General features: G+C 43.6%; 1 pseudogene across 1 annotated transcript in view; it reads left to right on the forward strand.

Moving 5' to 3' along the window:
• The window catches only part of LOC311241971 (IQ motif and SEC7 domain-containing protein 3-like), a 113,892-nt pseudogene that overhangs the window by 46,156 nt on the left and 42,958 nt on the right, over nucleotides 1-24,778 (forward strand). Inside the window, exon 3 of the transcript in view lies at nucleotides 18,901-19,062. The product of the transcript in view is annotated as an IQ motif and SEC7 domain-containing protein 3-like (transcript). The remainder of the gene's footprint in view (nucleotides 1-18,900; nucleotides 19,063-24,778) is intronic.

Consider the following 24,778-nt stretch of genomic DNA (forward strand, 5'->3'; position numbering starts at 1 on the left):
AAATCATGTAATTGTAATGTAATGCAAGCAAAGGAATTACTTTTTTTTTACACCTCTCCCGAGTTTAGATCCTCTAGGAAATCGGTGCATAGGCAGTGACACATACACACACACACACACACACACACACACACACACACACACACACACACACACTCACACTCACACACACACACACACACACACACACACACTCACAGACACTGCACACACGCACACACACATGCTCACACACACACACTCACACACACACTCACACACACACACACACACACACACACACACACACACACACACACACACAGACACACACATTTACATTTAGTCACAACTTACAAGTTCTGTACGACAAGTCATCAGGAAGGGTACAACTCTATCAGCTGAGTAACAATGTTCATCAAAGTGTTGCATGTTACAGTGTAGGTTAGTTTATTAGGACCAGTGCATGACAGTAAGGTTAGTTAGGGCTAGATATTTTTTATTAAATGTTTCATTTTTTATAATTTCAGTGATACACACACACACACACACACACGCTCACAATCACACTCACACACACACACGCACACAAAGACACACACACACATTGTGTCGTGTGGGCTTCACAAATGCAATTTCTTTCCTGTAATCTTGTCGATCATACATGTAATCCGGTCCACAGTTTGCCCCCCCCCCCCCCACAAGGGGCCCGCCCTATTTACTCAAGAAAGCTCCTACATCTTGGATGAGCGCTGCACCCTGGGAGACGTAGTCCTTTGTGAGAGATCACGTCAGCTACTGCACCCTGGGAGACGTAGTCCTTTGTGAGAGATCACGTCAGCTACTGCACCCTGGGAGACGCAGTCCTTTGTGAGAGATCACGTCAGCTACTGCACCCTGGGAGACGCTGTCCTTTGTGAGATATCAGGTCAGCTACTGCAGGCTTGTAGACTGAAGAGGACACAGTGAGAAGTATATATATATATACCGGAAGTCTATATAACATCATTTCTTTTCCACTGTTTCAGATTGTGACCGAATAGACAATAGATTATCAAATAATTTTGGTATCTCTCTTTCACCTCCTCTCTCATATATATATACTCCATATAGTGACATTAACTGTCATGTTTACTGCGATGCACTTTACTGTTACTTTGCTCTCTGGTTAGACGCCAACTTAATTTCGTTTGTACTCTACTTGTGCTGTATAATGACAATAAAATGTATTCTAATCTAAAAAGTCATACATTTACCTATTTAGGCAGACTTTGTGGTGCTTTATTTTATTAATAAAAACACATCGATTAGAAAATGTGGAAACCAATAGCTTTAGAGTCATTTAAAGAAATGATTTAAAGGAAAACTCCAACATTTTGGGAAATTAGCGTATCGTCTTCTCCAGAGAGAGACAAGAAGATAGATACCAGTCTCCTCTCTGTGCGTTCAGTAGAAAGCTATCTGGCTGCACGTTAGCCTAGCTTAGCACAATGAATGGAAGCGGACATGACCGGGTAGCCTTCGGGAGAGGTGTTAGTTGGACAATGCCTAGGCTACCCAGTCATGTCCGCTTCCACGCACAGAGAGGAGACTGGTATCTATCTTCTCGTCTCTCTCTGGAGAAGACGGTAAGCTAATTTCCCCAAATCTTGGAGTTTTCCTTTAAGATAATAAGCTAGACAGAAAACAGTCTCTTCACTAGCCCTCAGCACAGACAGAACCGTTGACAGCAGTGTCTTCAGCCGCTCCCAGTCTGTGGAATGCTCTCCCTGACCATCTGAGAGCACCACAGACTGTGGATGCTTTTAAAAAGGGCCTAAAAACTCATCTTTTAATAGAGCCTTTTGTTGATTTTTATCTAGTTTTAGCTCGACACATTTAAATGTTCTTTTACCAGTTTTAGCCCTTCTTATTTTATGTTTTTTTCTACTCTTTTACTAGTTCTAGTGTTCTTTTGAATCCTTACTAGTTTTAGTCTTGCTTATTTTACATTCTCTTTTTTTACTCTCTTGCTAGCTTTTATGTTCTTTTACAATGTAGCGCTTTGAGATTTGCTCCGCAACTATAAAGGGCCCTACAAATCAAATATATTATTATTATTATTAGTATTATTACAGAACCACTGACAGCAGTGTCAGACGGAGAGAAACTCCCACCTTGTTTATTCTCCAGCCGTCGGGCTCTTCAACCCTCCTCTCTGCCGTTCACTCGGCTTTGTTGTCAGGACCGCGACAAGAGCTCCCCGAGACGTGAGCCTGACAGGTGCATGATGGGAACATGGCAGCCAGTGGGGGGGGGGGGGGGGGGGGGTTACCACACCGTGAGCGACAGCTGGAGTGGAGTGAATCGGATTGTTTCTGTCACAGTTTTTGGGGGGGGCTCAACAAGAGACACACACCTGTTCTACACACTGACTGACACACACCTGTGTTAGACACTAAGTGACACACACCTGTTCTACACACTGACACACACACACCTGTTCTACACACTGACACACACACACACACCTGTTCTACACACTGACCGACACAGACACCTGTTCTACACACTGACACACACACACACACACACACACACACACACACACACACACACACACACACACACACACACACACACCTGTTCTACACATTGACGACACACACACCTGTTCTACACACTGACTGACACACACCTGTTCTACACACTGACACACACACACCTGTTCTACACACTGACTGACACACACCTGTTCTACACACTGACACACACACACCTGTTCTACACACTGACTGACACACACCTGTTCTACACACTGACACACACACACCTGTTCTACACACTGACACACACACACACACACACCTGTTCTACACATTGACCGACACACACACCTGTTCTACACACTGACTGACACACACCTGTTCTACACTCTGACACACACACACCTGTTCTACACACTGACTGACACACACCTGTTCTACACATTGTCTTTTCATTCAAATATTAGCCTAATAATTTGCCACCTTTTGTGGCATGTGAATGTGCTCTGTATAAAGACGCAAGAACCTGGAGTGTTGACAGCAGTTTGACAATGCCAGGCATTGCATGGGATCCCCCTGAAAACAATCCTAAGGGAAACACTGTCTCCAATCGTTTGTAATATAGGAGGGTGAATATAAAGCATGATGGCGATCATCCAACGCCTGGAATTATCATTAGTCATTCTGTTGCAAGTCGAGGTTGCAATTAAAAGTTCCTTCAACACGGTGGAGACGAGCACCTTGGGAACTGAGACAAAAGTTTGAGAATACATCAGCCGGTGCAGCTTTTTTCTGCCAGTTCTGTAGAGGTTCTGTAGAAGTTCTGTAGAGGTTCTGCAGGGGTTCTGTAGGGGTTCTGTAGGTGTTTGTACTTGGCATTCCAAAAATATCTCGCCATTTAAACAATACTTCTACGAAAAGACCAACATGTGATGAGATGCAGCCCACCGTAAGCTGTCTCACACTCATTCAAACCATTATATATTCTCTAAAGGACAATTGAGGTCACCCTCATGTTCAATGTCGTCAAGAATTACAGACATTTCAATGCATAATTTTTTTACAATATAATAATAATAACTATTATATTATGGCAGCACATCACCCCCACCCTCATCCACCTCCACTGGCTCCCCATCAAATCCTGCATCACCTACAAAACCCTCCTGTTCACTTACAAATCCCTCCACGCTCTGGCACCTCAGTACCTCACTGACCTCCTCCACCCCTACACTCAGTCACGGTCCCTGCGATCCACGGACACTGGTCAGCTCTCCATCCCCCGAACCAGACTGCAGACCTTCGGGGACAGAGCTTTCACTGTGGCAGCTCCCACCCTCTGGAACTCCCTCCCTGCAGAACTCCGCAACACCCCCAACTCTGGACTCATTCAAAAAACTGCTCAAAACCCACCTCTCCAACTTGGCCTTTAACCCCTAATTTCTCACTTTGTATGTTGTGTCTGTCCACTATGTTTGTTACTTTTGTTATCCCCCCCCCCCCCCCCCCCCCCCGACCTTGGGTCTTCTGAAAGGCGCTATATAAAACAAAGTTATTATTATTAATATTAATAAATATTAATAACTTTGCATACATGGACCGCAGTCCAGAGTGCCCCACAGCAATTAGTATAAAATTAACATAGGCATAAAATCAGCATATAGTTGCATTGATTTAGGAAAAAACAAAACACATCATCTTTTATCTTGCCGAGCTTCACACAATAACAAGCAGATGATAATATAGCCAGTGAACTCCGTGTCGCAGCCTGACTGGTTGGAAGAGGAAGCAGAGGGAATGAGCTGTACAGCTACAGGACATGGATGTGTCAGGGGGTAATCTAGCGTGGCCAACCCTCTGGCTGTGGCTGAGAGGTCCGGAGGAGTCCTCGTCAAAAGCCTCTGTTAGAAAGACACAGGGGCTGCGCTGCGCTGTGGGGCATCGGCCATGATGAGTCAGACCAGTTTCTCCCGGATGGAGTGGAAAAACACCAAACTAGAAGTGCCTCTTAGTCTTCGGGAGCATGTTGTAGCATGGTGGGGCATGTTGTAGCATGGTGGGGCATGTTGTAGCATGGTGGAGCATGGTGGGGCATGTTGTAGCATGGTGGGGCATATTGGAGCATGGTGGAGCATGGTGGGGCATGTTGGAGCATGTTGGAGCATGGTGGGGCATGTTGGGGCATGTTGGAGCATGGTGGGGCATGTTGGGGCATGTTGGAGCATGGTGGGGCATGTTGGGGCATGTTGGAGGATGGTGGGGCATGTTGGGGCATGTTGGAGCATGCTGGAGGATGGTGGGGCATGTTGGGGCATGTTGGAGGATGGTGGGGCATGTTGGAGCATGCTGGAGGATGGTGGGGCAAGGGCAAGGTACCGTCTGATTTTAAAAGTGCTAGAGTCATCCCCCTCCATAAGAAGGGAAAAACATCTGAAAAGGGTAACTACAGACCAATTTCAGTTTTAAGTGTTCTATCCAAGGTCATGGAAAAGATTATTCACGAGCAGATTAATGCATTTTTAACAGGTCACAATATTTTATTTGAACTTCAGTCAGGTTTTAGACGATCCCACTCTACGGAAACATGCCTCCTCTATTTAACGGACCGCATCAGAAAAGAGGTTGACACAGGCCACTTTTGTGGAATGGTCTTGCTCGACCTCCAAAAGGCCTTTTATACTGTCGACCATGGCATCCTGCTAATGCAATTAAAGGCCATAGGCTTCAGCAGGTTGTCAATTGAATGGGTAAACTCCTACCTTTCGGGAAGGACCCAAATGGTCGATATAAATGGTACCTTTTCCTCCCCCAAGAATGTTAGCTGTGGGGTGCCTCAAGGGAGTGTGCTAGGGCCACAATTTTTTTTATTATATATTAATGACATGAAATCTGCCTGTATGTCTGACCTGTTTTTATACGCCGATGATTCCGCCATTCTTGTGTCTCACAAAGACCTAGGAGAGGTAGAGAAGACCTTAAGTAAGGAACTTCAGAGTGTGGGAACATGGCTGGCCGACAATAAGCTGTCTCTCCACCTTGGTAAAACTGAGGCCATACTTTTTGGATCCAAAATAAAGCTGCGAAGGTCCCCAGGGCTGAAGATCCAGGCAGGAGAGTCGGTCATTGCTGGTAATGATTCAGTAATATATTTAGGATGCACCTTGGACGAATGTCTCACAGGGGAGTCTATGGCCTTGAAAGCCCTGGCTAGGATAAGCCAAAGGACCAAATTCCTAGCACGTAAGTCGGATATGTTGGATATAAAAACACTTAGGATGTTGTCAACTTAATTGGCTCCCAGTGGAAAAATGGGTTATTCAAATCAAGTTGGGCCTTACCCATAAAATAATGTATAATAGGGTCCCCTCATATCTCTCAAATAATTTTATGTGCTTTAGGGACACCCACTCCTATGCAACGAGGGGCAGTTTAACTGATATCAAACTGTGCATTTTTAGTAGCTCAATGGGGAAAAATACCTTTCGGTACTCTGCAGCCTATGAGTGGAACAAACTGCCAGTGTCCATAAAAATGATTGTCTCAGAAGGAATTTTTAAAAAAGAGATGAAAAAAAATGGCTTAGGATTATGATATATGGGGGTGTGCTGTATACTTTGTGTTTGTTTGTGTTATTGCATTTATTTTGTATTGTATTTATATGTCTTATTTGTGCATGGTGGATACTAGTCATCTTGTCCATTGTCCATTGTGAGGACCACAATGGAAATAAACCATTAAGGTTTTATTGTGTTTTAATCCTCGACGATTTTAGATTATATGTGATGGCTGTACATGTGTGTACCAGTATTGTATGTCATTTTGATTGTCAAATAAATTCAATCAATCAATCAGGGACATGAAGGAATATCTTATCTTATCTTATCTTATCTTATCTTATCCTAAGACAGCCCACGGGTCACATGTTCACGTCTCTAACCTTTAGGACACTGCTGTATGGCACATGTTTTGCATGTAGCACACTATTAACAAGGGAGCTGTCCTTTCAGCACCACATCTGGGTTCTGTCTGGCACTGTGTGTGTGTGTGTGTGTGTGTGTGTGAGTGTGTGTGTGTGTGTGTGTGTGTGTGTGTGTGTGTGTGTGTGTGTGTGTGTGTGTGTGTGTGTGTGTGTGTGTGTGTGTGTGTGTGTGTGTGTGTGTGTGTGTGTGTGTGTGTGTGTGTGTGTGTGTGTGTGTGTGTGCGTGCGTGCGTGCGTGCGTGCGTGCGTGTGTGCATGTGTGTGTGTGTGTGTGTGTTTACAATGCAGTATGTCTCTCCACTCTGCTCTATGGAGCAGAATCCTGGACCCCATACCACCGGCACATCACCAACCTGGACGCTTTCCACATCCGTTGCCTCCAAAGGATCCTCGGCCTGACCTGGGAAGATGGAGTCCCCCACACAGACATCCTCAACAACACCAACTCAATCTGTATGGCCGCAGCTGTGGCCAAAAAACATCTTTGTTGGATAGGGCACACCATACGTATGCCTGACCACCGCCTGCCCCGCCAAGTCCTCTATGGCCAACTGAGAGGAGCAAAGCGGGCTGCTGGAGGCCAAAAGAGACGCTTTAAGGACTACACCAGGGACCTCATAAAGTGTGCAAACATCACACAGCTTGAAACTCTGGCACGCGACAGATCAGCCTGGCAAGTCACTTGTGCCACTGCAGTTTCCCAAATACACCAAACGAACCAAGACCAAAGATCTTGAGCGAGATCTGAGCGCACGCAATTACACCAGCGGGCGGCTGTCATCCCCCAGGTATCTGGCTTCCCTTGCGCCATCTGTGGACGGGTGTGCGGCTCAAGGATCAGACTCAACGCCCATGAGAAGTGGCACCAGCGGCAGCGTCGCTAACCCCCCCCCTCACCCCATCCCTGAGCAAGCGTCATCATTGAACACGATGGACAGCTAAGAGTGTGTGTGGTGTGTGTGTGTGTGTGTGTGTGTGTGTGTGTATGTGTGTGTGTGTGTGTGTGTGTGTGTGTGTGTGTGTGTGTGTGTGTGTGCGTGCGTGCGTGCGTGCGTGCGTGCGTGCGTGCGTGCGTGCGTGCGTGCGTGCGTGCGTGCGTGTGTGTGTGTGTGTGTGTGCGTGCGTGTGTGCGTGTGTGAGCACACGCGTGTGTGCACGGTACAAAATAGTTACACGCCCAGCGCCACTGGCTTGTAGATTTATTCTTTGGCGATTCGAATTTAAGGTCTGCCCGCCACCTGGCGGCTAACAAAATACACTGCATCTACCGCTTCTCCTCCACTCCAATCCACTCCCTCCAGGCCGCTCACAGTGGTTTAACACTGATGTAATATACATGTAGTACAATGCCAAAGCAACAGATGGCGATGTACAAACATGAAGGCCATTTTCAACCAATGAGAAGGGTGAACCTGTGATATCCTGTTCAGGCTTTGTCACTCACATCCTGTTAGAAAAAGTTTTGACGCCATTGTTGTTGTCGTTAGCTTACATGCTAATGTTAATGGCAGCGACCATAGCATTGTGGCTAGGCTAGCTATCATCGCTTAATAGAGCTAGTGAATGGATAAACAACGTTATTTAACATTGCAGAATGGGTACAATTACAATGCGGCTCAATACAAACAATTGTTAAGGGGCCCAGGGGGTGTAGACTGTTGTAGTTTGAGCTAATTTACACCATGCTCCAATTTTTTTTTAACTCTGCCGAGCGATGTGGCGCGGGGAGCGGGGAGCGCTCGATTCAAGGTGAGCGGTGAGCGAGCGGAGAGCGACTTGGGAGCGGGGTCAACATGAGCGATTAGCTGAGCAATTCGTTTCCTTATATCGCTTCCTCCAGGGTTCCAACTTGTGTTGACAAAATGCAACCCTGCTCAGCTACGGGGAATCAGCGCTCTCTCTCTAGACTAGAAAGGTGCACTCAGTAGAGCACAGATGTCCGCCAGGGTGGCAGCCACACATAATAATAATAATAATAATAATAATAATAATAATAATAATAATAATAATAATAATAATAATAATAATAATAATAATAATAATAATAATAATAATAATAATAATAATAATAATAATAATAATAATAATAATAATAATAATAATAATAATAATAATAATAATAATAGATTGGATTTGTAATGCACTTTTTGTTCACTGGGATCCCAAAGTGCTACACTACATGGTTAAAACAGTTACAAAAATTGAAATAAAATAGTTATTAGTAAAACAAATAAAATAAAATACAGAATAAAAATAAGATAAAAATAGAACATAGTTAATTAAAAACATAGTATAAACAGACAATTTAAAAACAAAAGCGCAATGAAATTTAAATAAACAGTCAAAGGCCTTTTTGAACAGGTAGGTTTTCAGGCCTGCCTTCTCTCTCTATCTATCTATCTATCTATCTATCTATCTATCTATCTATCTATCTATCTATCTATCTATCTATCTATCTATCTATCTATCTATCTATCTATCTATCTATCTATCTATCTATCTATCTATCTATCTATCTATCTATCTATCTATCTATCTATCTATCTATCTATCTATCTATCTATCTATCTATCTATCTATCTATCTATCTATCTATCTATCTATCTATCTATCTATCTATCTATCTATCTATCTATCTATCTATCTATCTATCTATCTATCTATCTATCTATCTATCTATCTATCTATCTATCTATCTATCCATCCATCCATCCATCCATCCATCCATCCATCCATCCATCCATCCATCCATCCATCCATCCATCCATCCATCCATCCATCCATCCATCCATCCATCCATCCATCCATCCATCCATCCATCCATCCATCCATCCATCCATCCATCCATCCATCCATCCATCCATCCATCCATCCATCCATCCATCCATCCATCCATCCATCCATCCATCCATCCATCCATCCATCCATCCATCCATCCATCCATCCATCCATCCATCCATCCATCCATCCATCCATCCATCCATCCATCCATCCATCCATCCATCCATCCATCCATCCATCCATCCATCCATCCATCCATCCATCCATCCATCCATCCATCCATCCATCCATCCATCCATCCATCCATCCATCCATCCATCCATCCATCCATCCATCCATCCATCCATCCATCCATCTATCTATCTATCTATCTATCTATCTATCTATCTATCTATCTATCTATCTATCTATCTATCTATCTATCTATCTATCTATCTATCTATCTACTGTACCTCTCTCTCTCTCTGTTCAATGATTTAAAGTGGCCAAACGTTACAATATAAATACTAATTGGATTTGTGGCTGGTAAAAAATCTGCCTGGCTGGTCGTTTTTAAAATCTACCAGCCAAATGGCTGGTAAGTCAAAAAGTTAAGTTTGTTCCCTGCGTGTGTGTGTGTGTGCGTGTGTGTGTGTATGTCTTTCTTCAACTGTATATCGCCCAGCTGTGTCTCTTGAACTGTAAAACACCCCGCTCCTCTCTAAACACCATCACTCTCACACCCCCACCTCCTCTTTCTCTCTCCTCTCTCCACCCCTACCTCCTCTCCCTCTCCACCCCGACCTCCTCTTTCTCTCTCCTCTCTCCACCCCCACCTCCTCTCTCTCTCTCCTCTCTCCATCCCTACCACCTCTCCCTCTCCACCCCGACCTCCTCTTTCTCTCTCCTCTCTCCACCCCCACCTCCTCTCTCTCTCTCCTCTCTCCACCCCTACCTCCTCTCCCTCTCCACCCCCACCTCCTCTTTCTCTCTCCTCTAAAAAAAGCAGAATTGACTTCATATTTGGCTTGAGTGCTGTGTTCAATCACAAGGTTTGAATCACAACGGTTCAGTGATCTACTGTAAGGTGAAATGTAACAGAGATGTGTTGGAAATAGCTCATTCAGCAAGAGGGGAGGAAAATAACACATTGTTGATGGACTAAGCACCAAAGTGGTGGATTAACCACTAAGAGATAAATTCCCGTTCCACTCACAATATGTTCTTGGTAAAGTTAACATTGTATCAGGATCAAGAAAACGTGTCTCGACTACTAAATAATGGTTTCCGATTGGCTTAAATGTCACAAGTCGTGGAACAGTCCAACTGAAGAATGAATATGGGGGAGGGGGGGGGGGTCTGTGTGATAATAAAGGGCCCATTTTCCCCCCGCTATCCCTCTGTTCACCCCTCTCTAATCCCCAGAACTAACTTCCACTAAACTGGGCTCATTCTTTGTGATGATAAATGCTGCCTTCACTTGGCATGAGCCCGTCTGGGGAGGGGTGGAGAGAGTGAGATAGTGGAGAGAGTGAAATAGTGGAGGGAGTGAGAGAGTGAGATGGTGGAGAGAGTGAGATAGTGGAGGGAGTGAGATAGTGAGATGGTGGAGAGAGTGAGATGGTGGAGAGAGTGAGATAGTGTAGAGAGTGAGATAGTGGAGAGAGTGAGATAGTGTAGAGAGTGAGATGGTGGAGAGAGTGATAGAGTGAGATGGTGTAGAGAGTGAGCTAGTGTAGAGAGTGAGATGGTGGAGAGAGATAGTGGAGAGAGTGAGATAGTAGAGAGAGTGAGATAGTGGAGAGAGTGAGATGGTGGAGAGTGAGATAGTGGATATAGTGAGATAGTAGATAGAGTGAGATAGTGGAGAGAGTGAGATAGTGGAGAGAGTGAGATGGTGGAGAGAGTGAGATGGTGGAGAGAGTGAGATGGTGGATAGAGTGAGATAGTGGATAGAGTGAAATAGTGGAGAGAGTGAGATGGTGGAGAGAGTGAGATAGTGGATAGAGTGAGATAGTGGATAGAGTGAAATAGTGGAGAGAGTGAGATGGTGGAGAGAGTGAGATGGTGGAGAGAGTGAGATGGTGTAGAGAGTGAGATGGTGGAGAGAGTGAGATAGTAGAGAGCGTGAGATGGTGGAGAGAGTGAGATGGTGGAGAGAGTGAGATAGTGGAGAGAGTGAGATAGTGGAGAGGGTGAGATAGTGAGATGGTTGAGAGAGTGATATGGTGGAGAGAGTGATATGGTGGAGAGAGTGAGATGGTGGAGAGAGTGAGATAGTGGAGAGAGTGAGATGGTGGAGAGAGTGAGAGAGTGAGATGGTGTAGAGAGTGAGACAGTGTAGAGAGTGAGATGGTGGAGAGAGATAGTGGAGAGAGTGAGATAGTAGAGAGAGTGAGATAGTGGAGAGAGTGAGATGGTGGAGAGTGAGATAGTGGATATAGTGAGATAGTAGGTAGAGTGAGATAGTGGAGAGAGTGAGATCGTGGAGAGAGTGAGATGGTGGAGAGAGTGAGATGGTGGAGAGAGTGAGATAGTGGAGAGAGTGAGATAGTGGAGAGAGTGAGATGGTGGAGAGAGTGAGATGGTGGAGAGAGTGAGATGGTGGAGAGAGTGAGATGGTGTAGAGAGTGAGATGGTGGAGAGAGTGAGATAGTAGAGAGCGTGAGATGGTGGAGAGTGAGATGGTGGAGAGAGTGAGATAGTGGAGATAGTGAAATAGTGGAGAGAGTGAGATTGTGGAGAGAGTGAGATAGTGGAGAGAGTGAGATAGTGAGATGGTTGAGAGAGTGATATGGTGGAGAGAGTGATATGGTGGAGAGAGTGAGATGGTGGAGAGAGTGAGATAGTGGAGAGAGTGAGATGGTGGAGAGAGTGAGAGAGTGGAGAGAGTGAGATGGTGGAGAGTGAGATAGTGGATATAGTGAGATAGTAGATAGAGTGAGATAGTGGAGAGAGTGAGATAGTGGAGAGAGTGAGATGGTGGAGAGAGTGAGATGGTGGAGAGAGTGAGATAGTGGATAGAGTGAGATAGTGGATAGAGTGAAATAGTGGAGAGAGTGAGATGGTGGAGAGAGTGAGATGGTGGAGAGAGTGAGATGGTGTAGAGAGTGAGATTGTGAGATGGTGTAGAGAGTGAGATGGTGGAGAGAGTGAGATGGTGGAGAGAGTGAGATAGTGGAGATAGTGAAATAGTGGAGAGAGTGAGATTGTGGAGAGAGTGAGATAGTGAGATGGTTGAGAGAGTGATATGGTGGAGAGAGTGATATGGTGGAGAGAGTGAGATGGTGGAGAGAGTGAGATGGTGGAGAGAGTGAGAGAGTGAGATAGTGGAGAGAGTGAGATGGTGGAGAGAGTGAGATAGTGGAGATAGTGATATGGTGGAGAGAGTGAGATGGTGGAGAGAGTGAGATGGTGGAGAGAGTGAGAGAGTGAGATAGTGGAGAGAGTGAGATGGTGGAGAGAGTGAGATAGTGGAGATAGTGAGATAGTGGAGAGAGTGAGATGGTGGAGAGAGTGAGATAGTGGAGAGAGTGAGATAGTGGAGAGAGTGAGATGGTGGAGAGAGTGAGATAGTGGAGAGAGTGAGATAGTGGAGAGAGTGAGATGAAAGCTGAGAGCGCGAGACTCCAGCCAGCCGCGAAGGAGCTGGCATCCCCCCCCCCCCCCCCCCCCACCCGCTCTCATTCTCACACATCTGCTCTGACTGTCCCTGTTCCAGCCTCCAACGGTCCAGTCTCCCCCACCCCTCCCTCCTTCCTAAACCCATTAGCTGTGGTTCACATCGCTTATGCTAAGGTTGTGGTTTAAGCGCTGTGCAGTGGTAATATTATATGCAGTGGCAATATTATAGTTTCTGTGGTACACCTACCTTCATACCCCCATTTCTACGAGAGCTATAAATAGCATGGATCTTACTCACCCTGTACTGAATAATCTCTCCTATACAGTTTAGATTTGACTCATGTACTGAATAATCTCTGCTATACAGTTTAGATTTGACTCATGTACTGAATAATCTTTGCTATACAGTTTAGATTTTACTCATGTACTGAATAATCTTGCTATACAGTTTGAATCTTACTCCTGCTCTGAATAATCTCTGCTATACAGTTTAGATCTTACTCCTGCTCTGAATAATCTCTGCTATACAGTTTGAATCTTACTCCTGCACTGAATAATCTCTGCTATACAGTTTGTATCTTACTCCTGCACTGAATAATCTCTGCTATACAGTTTGTATCTTACTCCTGCACTGAATAATCTCTGCTATACAGTTTGTATCTTACTCCTGCACTGAATAATCTCTGCTATACAGTTTGTATCTTACTCCTGCACTGAATCTCTGCTATACAGTTTGTTGTGTGTGTGATTCATCAGACTAGTGATGCAGCTTGAAGCCTGTTCAGAACGGGCCAATTGCGTGTCACCAAATGTGGCTTCAACAGCACAAAGTGTTCAGGAGACATGTTTTGTAATATAAGCCCCGCCCACAGCACCTGAGCAGAACACGAGGGGCCAGCTAAAGCAAAACGATATGGAATATCAGACATCCAGAGAAGTAAGAAGTATGTTCAGATGTTCCGTACAGAATTAGGTGACAAGTGCTCAAAAGCTGTAGGAGTCAGATTTGGACAACATTTTAAATGGCGGAAATTCATATATAGATGCAAATGGGTGTGGCTTAAAAGAACACGCAAACATTTTGGGAAATTAGCTTATCGTCTTCTCCAGAGAGAGACACGAAGATAGATACCAGTTTCCTCTCTGTGCGTTCAGTAGAAAGCTATCTGGCTGCACGTTAGCCTAGCTTAGCACAATGAATGGAAGCGGACAGTGCGGTTAGCCTAGGCATTGTCCAACTAACACCTCTCCCGAAGGCTAACCGGCTAAGCTAATTTCCCAAAATGTTGGCGTGTTCCTTTAAATGGCTTAAATAAATGGATACATTTGTCCAGATCCACAGAATCCAGGAACAACACATTTAGTTTCCGACGGTTACGGTTCAAAAGTTACATGCCAAATCATAAAGGCTGTTGTTATAGTGCCACCATCTGGCCAAATTTGACACTGCGCTCTGCTGGGTCATCATCAACGCACCAGCTGGCATGAAGTCGGCGGTTTTCGAGGAAAATCTCATCTAACGCGAAGGACAGACATGCAGAGTCCTCCCTTTATAGTTACATGACTAGTCTGCTTTGATGTTTTGCTGAGTGCACATTCAAAGGAATCACTTACACACACAGTATACTGTAGACATACTGTGTGTGTGTGTGTGTGTGTGTGTGTATGTGTGTGTGTGTGTGTGTGTGTGTGTGTGTGTGTGTGTGTGTGTGTGTGTGTGTGTGTGTGTGTGTGTGTGTGTGTGTGTGTGTGTGTGTGTGTGTGTGTGTGTGCGTGCGTGCGTGCGTGTGTGTGTGTGTGTGTGTGTGTGTGTGTGTGTGTGTGTGTTCAGTAACCACATGTGAACAAGTGTGTGGACAACTTAAATATCCAAACAAATAACACGGACAGTACAACACAGACAGTACACCATCATTGCACACACATCCACATGCACACACTCACTTTAACTAAGGGTGTTTTCACACCTGTAGTTCGTTGCTTTGTTCCGATTCAGGGAGACACAGGGACTATTATGATACAATTGTTGCACTTGTCCTTTAGTTCGTTTGTGTTCACACGGCTGTGTTCACACGGACCAAAACAACGCCACGTGCGAGCAAACTGTCACTCATTGGTCATTTTGGGGGTGTGCCCCCCCCCCCCCCCCCCCCCTCCCCAACCCTGAATCTCCGCGTTACATTGAAATCGGGGAGGAGAGAGCGGGGAGCAAATGAATGAATGTGGATGAGAGCTGTGATGTAAGTGGTTGCAGATACGGCTGTGGGGGTGCTGGAGACATGATCGAATAGACTTTTATGCGCCAGAATCTCCTGAACACGGCGCGAGCCCTTCCTAATCGATCAGAAGTTCAGAACTAAATCGGCAGCGAAAAAGCCCATTTTAAAGCACCTATTACCCATGCACATGCGCAGATTGCCCACAGAGTCTGGACGACGCGAGATGACGCACGAATGAATGTGGACTGTTCCATCAGAGGGGGGAGCTTCGGTGGCCAGTGTCCTTTCAGCCGACCAGGATAATGAAACAATGATCCCACTAAATGGCCAGAAGCGTCTTATGGCGACATCTACAATTACCTCATTGAGTCTCCCAGGTAGACTAATGTTTATATTTAAGTGCAGCGGTCTGTAGCCACTCACATTACCACCGAAGCTCCCCGATGGAACAGTCCACATTCATTCTCTCGGTGAGAGAGAGAGAGAGAGGAGAGAGAGAGTCAGTGAGAGGGAGAGAGAGAGACGAGGTGTTGTCTCGCACGGTGCTGCTGTTGCAGCGTCACTACAGTCACTAAACTTTCTGTACACTTGCGTGTTCTCCAGCATCTGACGAATGTGATCGTCTGCCCAAATATCAACGAGGCAGTGTACCGAGTCATCGCTGCTCCACGTTGACCCACGGCTCACTATTATTATTATTGTGTCGGTTTGCTAAATCGATTGCATTCTCACAGCATACGAGTCGCGTCGGGTTCGTTTGGAAGTGCGCCGAGACCACCCTCTCTAGGTGGTCTCGGCCCGCTTGTTTTGTTCCGCAACAGAATGTGATTGCTGTGTTCATATATGCCCAACTGAACCGAAATAGGGGGTAAACGTTCCAGGTTTCGGAAACAACAGCTCCAAACAAGCTAGGTGTGAAAACGCCCTAACACTCACTTTAGACACTTTAACACTACATTATATTTATCTATTTATTAAAGAGATGTGCACTACATTCATACCTCATTTGCATTTGCACCTTGCCTTAAAAAAAGTTTTTGTACCTCATTGTCTGCATTTTTACTTCTTTGTACTTAGGTTGTACTTAGGTTGTACTTTAGTTTGTATATTGTATTTTGTATATTGTATAGTGTTATTCCTCTTTTACTTACTTTTTTACTGTATGAAGCACATTCTCAGGGACTCATACAGAACCAAGCATTTCACTGTAATGTACATGTATTTTATAGGTGACAAATAAAAACAAACTTGAAACTTGAACACAGACAGTAGTACAACACAGACAGCTCCAGTAATGGACTCTCAGTCTCACTGGACACAAGTCAAAAGTCACTTCAGTGTTATCTTTTATAATCTGTGACAAGTCAAAAGTCACTTCAGTGTTATCTTTTATAATCTGTGACAAGTCAAAAGTCACTTCAGTGTTATCTTTTATAATATGTGACAAGTCAAAAGTCACTTCAGTGTTATCTTTTATAATCTGTGACAAGTCAAAAGTCACTTCAGTGTTATCTTTTATAATCTGTGACAAATCAAAAGTCACTTCAGTGTTTATTTTATAATATGTGACAAGTCAAAAGTCACTTCAGTGTTATCTTTTATAATCTGTGGCAAATCAAAAGTCACTTCAGTGTTTATTTTATAATCTGTGACAAATCAAAAGTCACTTCAGTGTTTATTTTATAATCTGTGACAAGTCAAAAGTGACTTCAGTGTTATCTTTTATAATCTGTGACAAGTCAAAAGTCACTCCAGTGTTTATTTTATAATCTGTGACAAGTCAAAAGTCACTTCAGTGTTATCTTTTATAATCTGTGACAAGTCAAAAGTCACTCCAGTGTTTATTTTATAATCTGTGACAAGTCAAAAGTCACTTCAGTGTTATCTTTTATAATCTGTGACAAGTCAAAAATCACGTCAGTGTTTCTTTCATCATCTCTCTCTGCTGCCAACTCTCCCTCCCGTGACATTGCATTCATGAACAGCCATTGCAGTTCCGGGAGAATCCTCCAAATTTAGCGGTGTGTCGATCCATTTTAATGGTCGTTAATGAACGTTATATTTCAGCACAGGAATGAATACGGATGCGATTCCGCCCTCTGTGTTTGTATCATTGTACCGGTCTCTCTCCACCAGCCCCTGGTCTGACGGGCACGTGCGCTCTTAGCACACAGATTCCTCATTTCAATATCCTCATTACCACAGTGTATCATTTATATTGTCTACCTTTATGGACACCCTAATGCCCCCGTTGGCCATTTACAAAGATTTAATTGCTGTGGTTTCACTCCAGCAATAGAATCGGCGGTTCACCTATTTTTCACCGCTATAGAAACGGTGGCAGGAGAACAAATGTGTCTCGGTCGTGGAGGTAATCGTGGTTAAGTACATTAAAGGAAGTCAATCACCGCCACTTCATCGCAGTGAAGGAAGCACTTAGCTTCCCGCCGCAGCCGCTATCAGTATCGACACTCAGACTGAAAACACTGCTCATATCTCCCTTCTCTCAACACGCTCTCCTCAGGAAACACTACACTGCTCATATCTCCCTTCTCTCAACACGCTCTCCTCAGGAAACACTACACTGCTCATATCTCCCTTCTCTCAACACGCTCTCCTCAGAAAACAGTAGGCTGCTCATATCTCCCTTCTCTCAACACGCTCTCATTATGTGAAGCGAGATCAGGCTGCTTCTCTGAGGATTGAGGTCATGTGGTTTGTTGTATAGCAGCCTGTGAAGCCCATTGATACATGTAACTGTGATATTGGGATAAAAACGAACTTCAGGACGTGTTGCCTGGTTCATTATACAGACCCTCCAGGACTTCAGAACGTGTTGCCTGGTTCATTATACAGACCCTCCAGGATTCAGCGATCGCAACAACGAATGCAAATTCAACCAAACCATGCACGCATTGTTTGTGACAGCTTGCAAATTTGACCGTAATCGTAATCTTCTGGTGTTGGTTCTCTTGGTCATTTATAAAAATTCTCCTAAATTGCTTTGAATTTTTTTTTTTTTTTGAAAAGCCAGTGCAAAATCAAGCATTTTGGGTCAAAATAATCACAACACTCCATAAATCCTGGTGGGTCTGATTATAGAAAAACTATCAAAAGCCACATGTTTCATCTACAGTTTATAGAACAATTATCTCATCTACAGTTTCCTTCATCTTATTCTTGGTTCTAGTGGCCCCATAGATCACAACTCTTCAACATCAGTGTCAATGACAATGACACTATGTAACAACCCATCATCTACACTCACAGCACACACATCCACACGTACACTCTCACTTTAAATAAACACTCACCTTAACACCCACTTTACTCACTTTAGACACTTTAACACACTTTATATTTATTAGTAAAGAGATTTGCACTACAATTCATACCTCATTGCAAGTTTGTACCTCATCCCATTTCTGCATTGTACCTCACTGTTACTCTTTTTACTCTGTATTGTATATTGTATATATGTATACTGACTGAACACTTTATTTTACATACTTTTTATTTTACGTACTTTTGACTTTTTCTATTTTATACTTTTTATGTATTTTTATCTAGCACACTCCCAGGAGCTCATACAGAAAAAAGCATTTCATGATAAAGTATTCTGTATTTTACTATGACAATTAATAAACAAACTTGAAACGTGAACTTGAAACTTCAACCTAAATACTTCTGTCACCTTGACTCCAGTGAATAATAACATTTCCTCTCTCACTTCCTCCTTCTCTCCCTCCCTCCCTCCCTCCCTCCCTCCCTCCCTCCCTCCCTCCCTCCCTCCCTCCTCCTCTCGCCTCATCAGGAACCCCGACAAGGGCCTCCAGTTCCTGATCTCGCGGGGCTTCATCCCGGACACGCCCATAGGCGTCGCCCACTTCCTGCTGCAGAGGAAGGGTCTGAGTCGGCAGATGATCGGCGAGTTCCTGGGGAACAGCAAGAAGCCCTTCAACAGAGACGTGTTAGAGTGAGTAGAACCTGAGTAGAACCTAGAACAGAGACGTGTTAGAGTCAGTTGAACCTGAGTAGAACCTAGAACAGAGACGTGTTAGAGTGAGTAGAACCTGAGTAGAACCTAGAACAGAGACGTGTTAGAGTCAGTTGAACCTGAGTAGAACCTAGAACAGAGACGTGTTAGAGTGAGTAGAACCTGAGTAGAACCTAGAACAGAGACGTGTTAGAGTGAGTAGAACTTGAGTAGAACCTAGAACAGAGACGTGTTAGAGTCAGTTGAACCTGAGTAGAACCTAGAACAGAGACGTGTTAGAGTGAGGAGAACCTGAGTAGAACCTGAGTAGAACCTGAGTAGAACCTAGAACAGAGGCGTGTTAGAGTGAGTAGAACCTGAGTAGAACCTGAGTAGAACCTGAGTAGAACCTGAGTAGAACCTAGAACAGAGGCGTGTTAGAGTGAGTAGAACCTGAGTAGAACCTGAGTAGAACCTGAGTAGAACCTAGAACAGAGGCGTGTTAGAGTGAGTAGAACCTGAGTAGAACCTGAGTAGAACCTGAGTAGAACCTAGAACAGAGGCGTGTTAGAGTGAGTAGAACCTGAGTAGAACCTAGAACAGAGGCGTGTTAGAGTGAGTAGAACCTGAGTAGAACCTGAGTAGAACCTGAGTAGAACCTAGAACAGAGGCGTGTTAGAGTGAGGAGAACCTGAGTAGAACCTGAGTAGAACCTGAGTAGAACCTAGAACAGAGGCGTGTTAGAGTGAGTAGAACCTGAGTAGAACCTAGAACAGAGGCGTGTTAGAGTGAGTAGAACCTGATTAGAACCTGAGTAGAACCTAGAACAGGGGCGTGTTAGAGTCAGTAGAACCTGAGTAGAACCTAGAACAGAGGCGTGTTAGAGTGAGGAGAACCTGATTAGAACCTGAGTAGAACCTAGAACAGGGGCGTGTTAGAGTCAGTAGAACCTGAGTAGAATCTAGAACAGGGGCGTGTTAGAGTGAGGAGAACCTGAGTAGAACCTGAGTAGAACCTGAGTAGAACCTAGAACAGAGGTGTGTTAGAGTGAGGAGAACCTGAGTAGAACCTGAGTAGAACCTTCAGCAGAGCTGATTTCCTCTGATTTCTCAGTTTGACTGTTTTGCTTTGTTTTGTTTGTTTTAACACTGGCTTTGGCAATGTAAACGTATGTTTCCCATGTCAATAAAGCCCCTTTGAATTGGGAGAGAGAGAGAGAGAGAGAGAGAGAGAGAGAGAGAGAGAGAGAGAGAGAGAGAGAGAGAGAGAGAGAGAGCGAGAGAGAGCGAGACGCAGAGAGAGAGAGAGATGCAGAGAGAGAGATAGAGAGAGAGTGCAACAGAGAGAGCGAGAGAGAGAGAGAGAGAGAGAGAGCGAGAGAGAGAGAGAGAGAGAGAGAGAGAGAGAGAGAGAGAGAGAGAGAGAGAGAGAGAGAGAGAGAGAGAGAGAGAGAGAGAGTGAGAGAGAGAGAGATGCAGAGAGAGAGAGAGAGAAAGAGAGAGAGAGGTTGCTGTTGGAGGACTTGCAGATGCTGAGTTCTATGGTTCTGTGAGTCTCTTGAGATTGTGCTTCATACAGTAAAAAAAAGTTAAAAGAATAAAGACTAAACACTATACAAAATATACAATATACAAAGTAAAGTACAAACTAAAGTACAAAATGCAAACAATGCAAATTGAGGTAGAGATGTAGTGTGGATCTTCTAGTAATAAATAATAGATACAAATATGGTGTAGTGTTAAAAAGTGTCTAAAGTGGCGGTCAGGTGGCGTGGCGGAGATTGTGCTCGTCACCAATGCAAGAGGTTGCGGTCTCGACTCCCGGAGAGTCAGCATTGCCTTGGCTCGGGCTGATCGCTATACTAACTCGTTTGGCTGAGTTAGGGGGAGGGAAGCCGTGGGTGGGTCCTAGGCGTTGTGGACAGTGACCCCTACAGTTCGGTCGGGGCGCCTGCACAGCGAGGGTAGGATCTGGAGAAAGGTAGTGTGACCTTCCACACGTTACACTCTCCCGGTGAGAAACTGCGCTGCCAGGCTGGCTGCACATGTGTCGGAGGAAAGCATGTGACAGTCTCCGGCCTCCCGGACCAACAGTAGGAGGGGGGGGGGGGGGTGCGCAACAACCAGGAAAGGGGTTGGGAATTGGCATAACGACTAACAGTGGGATGGGAGAAAAAAATCGGAAAAAAGGAGGGGGTAAAACATTTTTATAAAAAAAAGTGTCTAAAGTGAGTGTTAATATGGAACACTCACTCACTCACTCACTCACTCACTCACTCACTCACTCACTCACTCACTCACTCACTCACTCACTCACTTTGTGTAAGACCAGTTGGCTTGGTATCAGTGGAGGTTATTGCATGACTACTAGTGAGGCAGTCCTTCACTAGTATACAGACACAAATATATATATATATATATTATTACATATTTTTATTATTTTTGTTATTATTATAATTTTTTTTTATATATTTTTTTATTATAAATGTTTTCTAATGCCAGTGCATTTTTTTCTTCTTCAAAAATGTCCAAGTGACAGCTCTCTGACCCTGATCCCATAACACATTGATGCTGGTCAGGCTGTCAGCTGTCAATCAGTCACTGCAAATGTTTGCACTGGGCAGGGCTTAAGAATCTAATAATCCAATCAAAATAGGGTATTTGAGAAAAAAGAAAAGGGAAAAAAATGCGGTTAATGAGGCCATGCACACTTGATTGATTGGCCGTGTTACATTGTGTTGACAACCTTGAGATCCAATCAGAGAATGGTGCCAGCTAATGATACGGAACTGCAGTTGGACCCTATTGACTGTGGCGTCAATAGCCATCTAATGTTCTAGACCACTGAGACTGACTGTGTGCAATTTGCCTTGAAAGATACTGACATCGAGAAAAGAAGATTAATTTGCCTAATATAATAATTCATATTTTAAGATCTTTATTCAATTGTTCATGAACTTATTGTGCATCGTTTGATGATATATATTTTTTTATCTCAGTTGAAGTAGTGTAGTTGACGTGAACGTGCCGTCTTGGACTCTGTAAGCTAACTTGTTGTAGCTAGCTACTAGCTTAGCAAGCTAGTAGCTTAGTAAGCTCCTGTCCGGTCTTTCTCAATTTTTTTTTCCCAAAGTCATTGAAACGTTTGCCCAGAGGAAGAACCGCTGTGCTGCCTTCCTCTTCATGTGAGCAGCACACAGCTTTGGTGAGTGAGTGCTACTGCTTTCTGCGGACATTTTGAGACTATCTTAGTTGGCAACTTGGTCCATATATGGCATTATGCGAGTGCGTGACGCGAGGAATTCCCCTCTGCAGTCTGCAAGCATCCAGTTTACGGAGGAGACCAGACTTACGACGGAGGAGACCAGCGCTGCTCAAGCATGCAATTATGACTTTTGAAGAGAAAAGGATTATTATTGCAAGAGGACGTCCAACAGATGCACAGATGCTGCACAGATTAGAATGAAGACATCCGACAGCTTTTATGACAGTCATCGCAGAATTCACAAAGAATGATCGGAGTTATGGACTTCATGTACAAATAAGGTAGGAAGTGTGCATATTTTGAGCATTATTTTGTATATTTGTGTATTGTATTGTAAATAGCTGCTGCGATTTGTTGGCCCGCTGTGGCCGTTGTGTTCATAATGTGCACTGCGTGTGTGTGTGTGTGTGTTACGCACCCCAGTAGGGAGACGCAACACAAGGCCACAGACAGGGTAGGTGAGGGGGCAGTGACACAAAACTCAAGAGACAATTTGCAAAATAATAATATTTATTTTACAAAACACAAATCAGCAACACAGAGAGCAAGGAGGACTTACCAGTGAGCACCAAATGAAATATCAAAAGCAAATTAAAGCCCACCCCCCCTTACAGGCGCGGACGCCCAAAAGTACAGGTGGCGGTGCTCACTTCTAAGGCTGGTGTCTTTAACAGTAGGTCACCTACGTGATGCAAAATGTAGACCCAGGGTATCTTCCTGTCCTCAATGTCCCTGTGTGCGAAACAAAAGATTAATACCAAAGAAAAACAATCACCATAGGCTGGGTGATACAAAAGAACAAATGTTAACAGAAATGTGCAAATACCAAACTATAACTACTTAAACACAACACTATACCACACTAATGCCAAAAAGGCCACAGCTCTACAGAACACACAAATAGCACAGACCTAAACTAAACTCCTAAACGAACTAACAGCACAAAGTGCCAGAGCCTTCACCAGCTCTATACCAAAGACACACAAAGAGCTCCCACACAGACCAAGTATAGTTACCACACCACAACCAAATGAACCAGGGAGCTCACTAACACTGAAACAAAATGGGTATATGAAGGGAGAGAGAATGTTGATTGCAGAATCAGCTTCACCTGCCGTTGCACTGGGGTGAGTTGCTGATTGACCAGCTGCTGCTGCAACTGGGACTGGGAGACACCTGAGAATGGGATATGTTACACAGGAGGGAGACAAATACAACAACAAACAAAACATGCCTATATATACAACAGATAACATACATTACTCCCTCTATATACATACATACATACATACATACATACATACATACATACATACATACATACATACATACATACATACATACATACATACATACATACATACATACATACATACATACATACATACATACATACATACATACATACATACATAAGGACACTGTCCGTAACAGTGTGTGTGTGTGTGTGTGTGTGTGTGTGTGTGTGTGTGTGTGTGTGTGTGTGTGTGTGTGTGTGTGTGTGTGTGTGTGTGTGTGTGTGTGTGTGTGTGTGTGTGTGTGTGTGTGTGTGTGTGTGTGTGTGTGTGTGTGTGTGTGTGTGTGTGTGTGTGTGTGTGTGTGTGCTGTAGTAATCAGATTTTTTGTCCAGGGTGGACATTTACCATGCATTTTATAAGCTCTTTTTGCATGAAATTGCAAACAAATTGCATGTAGATGTGTTTGAAACAGTGAGGATGAGAAATGGTCTGATCTTGCTGTAAATAAATAGTTTTTGATTTGCCTTCTTGACTAAGCTATTGTTGTGATGTGTGTAAGTGAGGTGTGTGTCAAGAGTTACTCCAAGGTATTTACTATTAGTGCCTGTTGTCTTTAACTGTAGTGTCTGTCTGCTGTCTTCATAACCACACTGTGTCTGTACTTCTTTATTAAATTTTTTTTTATCTCTCCCGTCCTCCCCAATTTTTGAACTCACCAGCCACTACTGTCACACACATTGGGGGATGTTTTAAAAATATAATATAATATAATAATTTGTGCTTCACCAAAGAATTTGGTCAGCAGCCGCCACTGCTTGGTATCTATGACACTGTGATTTAACATTGACTTAAATAATAATAATAATAATAATAATAATAATAATAATAATAATAATAATAATAATAATAATAATAATAATAATAATAATAATAATAATAATAATAATAATAATAATAATAATAATAATAATAATAATAATAATAATAATAATAATAATAATAATAATAATAATAATAATAATAATAATAATAATAATAATAATAATAATAATAATAATAATAATAATAATAATAATAATAATAATGTGTGTATAATAATGCAGTGAATAAATAAATAAATAAAATATGCACTAAACTCAATTGCGTGCGGATATAGTGGTCTCATTCTGCTCCCATTCTTTTCATGTAGGCTATATATTTGCCATTTGTATTAA

The sequence above is a fragment of the Notolepis coatsorum genome (assembly GCF_963971535.1).
Source record: "Notolepis coatsorum genome assembly, chromosome: 15".
Lineage (NCBI taxonomy): Eukaryota > Metazoa > Chordata > Actinopteri > Aulopiformes > Paralepididae > Notolepis > Notolepis coatsorum.